Source organism: Sciurus carolinensis, chromosome 1 (assembly GCF_902686445.1).
Source record: "Sciurus carolinensis chromosome 1, mSciCar1.2, whole genome shotgun sequence".
Classification (NCBI taxonomy): domain Eukaryota; kingdom Metazoa; phylum Chordata; class Mammalia; order Rodentia; family Sciuridae; genus Sciurus; species Sciurus carolinensis.
In genome coordinates, this window is record NC_062213.1 from 122,974,160 (window position 1) to 122,982,747 (window position 8,588).

General features: G+C 41.0%; 1 pseudogene; it reads left to right on the forward strand.

Annotated features, from left to right (window-relative positions):
- The window catches only part of LOC124995060 (NK1 transcription factor-related protein 2-like), a 107,529-nt pseudogene extending 100,311 nt beyond the window's left edge, over window positions 1–7,218 (forward strand).
- The last annotated feature ends 1,370 nt before the right edge of the window (window positions 7,219–8,588 follow it).

Below are 8,588 nucleotides of genomic sequence, written 5' to 3' on the forward strand. Positions count from 1 at the left end.
TAGTTCTAAAAGAGAAGAACGAGTATGGAGTAAAGAAAGTATTTAAAGAAATAGTGGCTGAAAACCTTCCAATTTGGGAAAAAAAAAAAACATTATTTTAAGGAATTTGGTGAGCCTCAAAGATGAAAAAATTCAAAGAAATTCATTTTGAGTCACATCAAATTAAGCTACTAAAAACTATAGACACAGGAAAAAATCATCATATTGACTAAACAAAAAGTGCATTACCTTCAGTAATTTAAATTACCACATATTTGACAAAAGAAATCATGGAAATGGAAAGAAAATTGTATAACATTTTTCTAGTGTTCAAAGAAATGTAATGTCCAAGTATTATTATAGTAATTAAAAATAACTGTGTCAATCAGCTTTCCTTTTAATACAATACCTGAGATAATTACCTTATAAAGAGAAAAGATTTATTTTGGCTTATTGTTTGAAAGTTTCAGTCCACAATCACTTGCTTTGGACTAATGTGGGACTAGGACATCATGGCAAGAGTCCATGACAAAGAAAAAACACTCACATTTCAAGCCAAAGAGCCAAGAGCAAGAGGAAGTGGCCAGAGTTCCCAGTCTCCTTCAGCGCACACCAGAACTTTCTGTTTTAGTTAGCTTTTCTGCTGCTGTGACTGAAAGACTTGACAAGAACAACTTTAAAGGAGGGAAAGTTTATTCAAAGGCTCATGGTTTCAGAGGTCTCAGTCCTAAGACAGCTGGCTCCATTTTTCAGGACTTGAGGTGAGGCATAACATTATTATGGAAGAGTGTGGCAGAGGGAAGCAGCTCATATGATACTCAGGAAGGAGAAAGAGAGACTCCACTAGACAAAAACAAAATACATACCCCAAAGGCACACTCCCAATTCCACCCCACCTGCTTCAGTTAAAACTCAGTTAACCCCCAGTAGGGGATTAATTCACTAATTGGGTTAAGGCTTTCATAACTCAGTTATTTCACCTCTGAATGTTCTTGTATTGTCTCAATCATGAGCTTTTAGAAACACCTCACATTCAAACCCTAACGCTAGACCCCCACTTCTCAAAGACTGTACAACTTTACATGTGACACTCCAGCAACTAAGTTTTTCAAACAAGATTGTTAGGGAATAATCAATATCCACAAAAGGAGTAATATCTTTTTGAAATTAAGGTGAAATAATGACATTTTCAAATAAGAGAAATTTAAGAGGATTCATAACCTGTAGATTTGCTCTAAGATATTTTCTGAAACAAGTATTTCAGATAGAAGGACAATGAGAACAGAAGAGAACTTGGAACATCAGAAAATTTTCCAATGACAGTATGTTAGAAGAAATGTCAGAAAAGGACTTCAGATTATACATGATTAAGATGATTTGCAAAGCAAAGGATGAGATAAGAGAGCAAATGCAGGCAATGAATGATAATACTAATAAGCTGAAAGAGCAACTGCAGGAAGAAAAAGATCATTTCAACAAAGAGATCGAGATTCTAAAAAAGTCAAATGGAAATCCTTGAAATGAAGGAAACAATACCAAATAAAAAAACTCAAGGGAAAGCATCACCAAAAGACTGACCACTTGAAAGACAGAACCTCAGACAATGAAGACAAAATATTTAATCTTGAAAATAAAGTTGCCCAAACAGAGAAGATGGTAAGAAATCATGAACAGAATCTCCAAGAACTATGGGACATCATGAAAAGACCAAATTTAAGAATTATTGAGATTGAGGAAGGCACAGAGATACAAACCAAAGGAATGAACAACCTATTCAATGAAATAATATCAGAAAATTTCCCAAACTTGAAGAATGAAATGGAAAATCAAATACAAGAGGCTTACAGAACACCAAATGCACAAAATCACAACAGGTCCACACCAAGGCACATTATAATGAAAATGCCTAACATTCAAAATAAAGATAGGATTTTGAAGGCCGCAAGAGAAAAGCATCAGATTACATATGGGGGAAACCAATATGGATAGCAGTAGACTTCTCAACCCAGACTCTAAAAGCTAGAAGGGCCTGGAACAACGTATTTCAAGCTCTGAAAGAACATGGTTGCCTACCAAGAATTCTATACCCAGCAAAACTTACCTTCAGATTTGAAGATGAAATAAAATCCTTCCATGATAAACAAAAGTTAAAAGAATTTACAAATAGAAAGCCTGCACTATAGAATGTTCTCGACAAAATATTCCATGAGGAGGAAATCAAAAACAACAATGTAGGTCAGCAAAGGGAGGAACTACCTTAGAGAAAAACCACTCAAAGGAGAAACCAAGCCAACTTTAAAACAAAAAATAAGCCAAATGACTGGGAATACAAATCATATCTCAATAATAACCCTGAACATTAATGGCCTAAACTCATCAATCAAAAGACATAGACTGTCAGAATGGATCAAAAAGAAAGACCGAACAATATGCTGCCTGCAAGAGACTCATCTCATAGAAAAAGACATCCACAGACTAAAGGTGAAAGGATGGGAAAAAACCTACCATGCACATGGACTCAGTAAAAAAGCGGGGGTTTCCATCCTTATATCAGATAAAGTGGACTTCAAGCCAAAGTTAGTCAGAAGAGATAAAGAAGGACATTTCATACTGCTTAAGGGAATCATAAATCAGGAAGACATAATGATAGTAAATATTTATGCCCCTAACATTGGTGCATTCTGTATATCAAACAAATCCTTCTCAATTTTAGGAATCACATAGACCACAACACAATAATTCTGGGTGACTTTAATGCACCGCTGTCACCACTAGATAGATCTTCCAAACAAACCAACCAAAGAAACCATAGAACTCAATAACACAATCAATAACCTAGACTTAATAGACATATATAGAATATTCCGTCCATCAACGAGCGGATTCACTTTCTTCTCAGCAGCACACGGAACCTTCTCGAAAATAGACCATATGTTATGCCACAAAGCAGCCCTTAGGAAATGCAAAAAAAAAAAATAGAGATACTGCCTTGTGTTCTATCAGATCATAATGGATTGAGAATAGAAATCAATGACAAAATAAAAAACAGAAATTACTCCAATACCTGGAGACTAAATAATATGCTGTTGAATGAAACATGGATAACAGAAAACATCAGGGAGGAGATAAAAAATTTCTTAGAGGTCAATGAGAATGACGATACAACATATCAAAATCTCTGGGACACTATGAAAGCAGTACTAAGAGGAAAATTCATTGCATGGAGCACATTCCAGAAAAGAATGAAAAGTCAGCAACTAAATGACCTAACATTACAGCTCAAAGCCCTAGAAAAAGAAAAACAGAATAACAGCAAAAGTAGTAGAAGACAGGAAATAATTAAAATCAGAGCTGAAATCAATGAAATTGAAACAAAAACAATTCAAAAAATTGACAAAACAAAAAGTTGGTTCTTTGAAAAGTAAACAAAATAGACAAACCCTTAGCCACACTAACAAAGAGAAGGAGAGAGAAAACTCAAATTACTAAAATTCGTGATGAAAAAGGAAATATCACAGCAGACACCACTGAGATACAGAACATAATGAGAAGCTACTTTGAAAATCTGTATTCCAACAAAATAGAAACTACCAAAGACATTGACAAATTTCTAGAGACATATGCTCTTCCCAAACTGAACCAGGAGGACATACACAATTTAAACAGATCAATATCAAGCAATGAAATAGAAGAAGCCATTAAAAATCTACCATCCAAAAAAAGCCCAGGACCAGACGGATTCTCAGTCGAGTTCTACAAGACCTTCAGAGAAGAACTCATTCCAATACTTCCCAAAGTATTGCAGGAAATAGAAAAGGATGGTACCCTCCTGAACTCATTCTATGAAGCTAATATCACCCTCATATCGAAACCAGGCAAAGACACATCAAGGAAAGAAAATTTTAGACCAATATCCTTGATGAATATAGATGCAAAGATCCTTAACAAAATATTGGCAAACCATATCCAAAAACATATTCAGAAAATTGTGCACCACGATCTAGTGGGGTTCATCCCTGGAATGCAAGCATGGTTTAACATCCATAAATCAATAAATGTAATCCATCACATCAATAGACTTATGGATAAGAATCATATGGTTATTTCCATTGACGCAGAAAAAGCGTTTGACAAAATACAACACCCCTTCATGCTCAAAACACTAGAAAAAATAGGGATAGTGGGAACATACCATGGCCAACATCATTCTTAATGGAGAAAAACTGAAAGCATTCCCTTTAAAAACAGGAACAAGACAGGGATGTCCTCTTTTACCACTTCTATTCAACATTGTCTTCGAAACTCTAGCCAGAGCAATTAGGCAGACTGAAGAAATTAAAGGGATATGAATAGGAAAAGAGGAACTTAAGCTGTCACTATTTACTGATGACATGATTCTATATTTAGAGGATCCAAAAAACTCCTCCAGAAAACTTCTAGACCTCATCAATGAATTCAGCAAAATAGCAGGCTATAAAATCAACACACATAAATCTCAAGCATTTTTATATGCAAGCAACGAAACAGCTGAAAGGGAAATGAGGAAAACAACTCCATTTGCAATACTCTCAAAAAAAATGAAATACTTGGGAATCAATCTAACCAAAGAGGTAAAAGATCTCTACAATGAAAACTACAAAACATTGAAGAAAGAAATTGAGGAAGACCTAGAAGATGGAAAGATCTCCCATGTTCTTGGATAGGCAGAATTAATATTGTGAAAATGGCCATACTACCAAAAGTGCTCTACAGATTCAATGTAATTCCAAATAAAATCACAATGATGTACCTTACAGAAATAGAGCAAGCAATCATGAAATTCATCTGGAAGAATAAGAAACCTAGAATACCTAAAGCAATCCTTAGCAGGAAGAATGAAACAGGGGGTATTGCAATACCAGAACTTCAACTATACTACAAAGCAATAGTAACAAAAACAGCATGGTATTGGCACCACAATAGACAGGTAGATCAATGGTACAGAATAGAGGACACGGACCAAACCCAAAAAATACAATTTTCTAGACAAAATATGCAATGGAGAAAAGATAGCCTCTTCAACAAATGGTGCTGGGAAACTGGAAATCCATATGCAACAGAATGAAACTAAACCCCTATCTCTCACCCTGCACAAAAATCAACTCACAATGGATCAAGGACCTTGAAATCAGACCAGAGACCCTGTGTCTTATAGAAGAAAAAGTAGGTCCAAATCTTCAATTTGTTGGCTTAGGATCAGACTTCCTTAACAGGACTCCCATAGCACAAGAAATAAAAGCAAGAATCAATAACTGGGATAGATTCAAACTAAATAGCTTTCTCTCAGCAAAGAAAACTATCAGCAATGCAAAGAGAGAGTCTACAGAGTGGGAGAATATCTTTGCCACTCATACTTCAGATAGAGCACTAATTTCCAGAATATATAAAGAACTCAAAAAACTCTACACCAAGAATATAAATAACCCAATCAACAAATGGGCTGAGGATATGAACAGACACTTCACAGAAGATCTACAAGCAATCAACAAACATATGAAAAAGTGTTCACCATCTTTAGTGAGAAGAGAAATGCAAATCAAAACTACACTAAGATTCCATCTCACCCCAATTAGAATGACGATTATCAAGAATACAAGCAACAATAGGTGTTGGACAGGATGTGGGGAAAAAGGTACACTCATACATTGCTGGTGGAGTTGCAAATCAGTGCAGCCACTCTGGAAAGCAGTGTGGAGATTCCTTAGAAAATTTGAAATGGAACCACCATTTGACCCAGCTATCCCACTCCTTGGCCTATACCCAAAGGACTTAAAATCAGCATATTACAGAGATACAGCCACATCAGTGTTCATAGCTGCTCAATTCACAATAGCCAGACTGTGGAACCAACCTAGATGTCCTTCAATTGATGAGTGGATAAAGAAACCCTGGTATATACATACAATGGAATATTATCTGGCTATAAAGAATAATAAAATTATGGCATTTGCAGGTAAATGGATGAAATTGGAGAACATCATGCTAAGTGAAATAAGCCAATCTCTAAAATCCAAAGGAGGAATGATCTCTCTGATAAGCGGATGATGACACATAATGGGGAGTGGGAGGGGTGCAAGAATGGAGGAAGGAGGAACTGTATAGTGGGAAAAGACGGGTGGGAGGGGTGTGGGGGAAGGAAATAATAACAGAATGAGTCAAACATCATTACCCTATGTAAATGTATGATTATGCAAATGTATGCTGTTACTCCATGTACAAACAGAAACAACATGTATCCCATTTGTTTACGATAAAAATAAATTTAAAAAAATAAAAAATAAGATAAAATGTGAAAAAAAAAAAAAGTCTCCTTCTTGGTCCTGGACCAAGAAGTTCACCCACACTACGCTCCCCACCGAGCGCCTCACTCCGCGGGAAGCCAAGAAAAGGGAGGCTGGGAAGTCGCAAGCCCTGGAAACCTGATCAGACACCGGGAGACCCTTGGAGTCCCCATCAAAATAGAATTCTAGGGACCGGGGAGACGCTGCACTAAATCACTCGAGGTCTTAATCTACTGCGGGCCACGGTGCTGGTCCGGCGTCCCCACCGGAGGGTTCAGAGGCCCAAGAGGAAGAGGAGGACGCAGAGGACTCGGGACCGGCTCGCGCTCAGGTGGGACCCAGGCGCTCCCCCGAGGTCGGGGCGGCGGTGTTGGCGGCCGGAGAGCAAAGCAGACGGCGGAGGTGGTCTCACCGGCTGGCCCGACTGGCGCGGCTCCCCGAGGTCCCTTCGCTGGCGCGCTGAGCCCGACGACCGCACACCGCCTTCACCTAGAAGCCGCTTGTGGCCTTGGAGAACAAGTTCTGGGCTAAGCGCTATCTTAGCTCGCTCGGTGTGCGAGCGTCTGAACCTGGCGCTGTCACTCAGCCTCCTTGAGACAGGTCAAAATCTGGTTCCAGAACCGCGGGATCAAGTGGAAGAAACAGAACCTGGGCGCCGAGGGCGCGGCGCAAGCGGGTGGCGGCGCGTGGCAGTCTGGGACGCCTGGTGCAGCGGCGGGGACATGCGGCGACAGCGGCAGGCGGGAGGGAGTCACGGACCACGAGCCCCCGGCACCCTGCCCTCCCAAGCTTTCACATCCTACTCCGCAGCCAACGTCCTTTCCCCGGCCACAGCCATGCCGCCTGCTTCCGGCTTAGGGCCACTGCGGGGACCCCTTTTGCGCCCTTTCTTGGGCCCTCCAACTTGACTCCATCCTAGGCCCGGCATCTATGAACCTGTAGTTCCCAGGGCCCCCAGCTTGGCAGGGGTTCACGAGCGATTGGCATAGTGGTGTGGCCCCCCCTTCAGAGAGGCGCGGGCGTGCACGGACCGCCCCCTCCTGGTGCACAGTTGTCTGTGTACCCCTTCCTTTCCAGCTGTGGAACTGTCCACCAGAGAGCGGGGAGAAGCTGCCTGTGGGCTCCCTCTAGCGCCCCTTCCCTCTGCGCGGATCCCAGATTACACACGGGCCACAAAGGGGTCGTGGAAGCCTCCGGACACCGAGCTCGTCCTAAAACCTTTACGTTTCTGGACCTTGTTCTTCACTTTCCATCAGGTTTAATGCCGTTCAAGGGCTCTTTTTCAAGAATCAGGGTATTTGGAGTTGGGCTAACAAAGGTGCCAGGATGGAGATGGGAGGGAGTCAAGACTACCTGTGCAACAGCTACTGGCACCTAACATATAGTCTTCTAAGAATCCAGTCCACTCGGAGAGGAGTGGCTTTCCCTTCTTAAAGATCAATGTTTTCCTCGTGATACTTGATTATTGGCTCAAATTCAGCGTCTCCCAAGTCCTGAACAAAGCTGGAGAGCTGGGCCCATAGTGCACACACTGACGCAGTGAAATGGTCTGTTTAAAAAATGCATGAAACAACATCTCTAGGTCTTTATTTAAGATTCAGACTTGGACACATTGCTGTTTCTCATAGGTTATTTTGGGGAGAATGGGTACTTTATTTTTCTAAGCAGGCCAGAAATCAGTGCTAGGGAGAGTTGTGCAGGAGTTGTGGAGAGAGATGTCCCCTGCTTGAAGGAGGAAGAAGGGAGCAAGTTCAGGTCTCAGAATTGAAATTCAACACTAGGCCTGCAAGGTGAAAGCCAGAGCCGGGCAGAGCCCCACAATTCCTGTCCCAAGGCCACCACTCACAGACAGAGCCGCTAGAACTACTTTAGTTTCAAGTAGATAGAGCTACCTTTACCACTCCTACTCCAATCTTGGGCAGCAGAGGAGGGAACAATGCTCCACCCACTAGAGACCAGGGCAGGGATGCTAACACACTGCCACAAAGGAACTCAATGTCCGATTTACTGCAGTGAGACCCAGTATCTTTCAGAAACCAAAGGTTACTATTCCCAGGACAGTGCTTGAACATGGAACCTCTAGACTATCTCTGGCATCAGGTTGAGATCTGCATGCTGATGAGGTGGATTTGGATTTCAACCTGCAACACAGAGAGCTACAATGTTTTTCTGCTTGCACTTTGTAGGCTGTGTGGTCTTTGAGGCTATGACATTGGTGTAATCAAACTTGATCATCAGCCTTGGTGGCCGAGGTACTGTCTTCATCTGCCGCATCTATTTCCTACTACT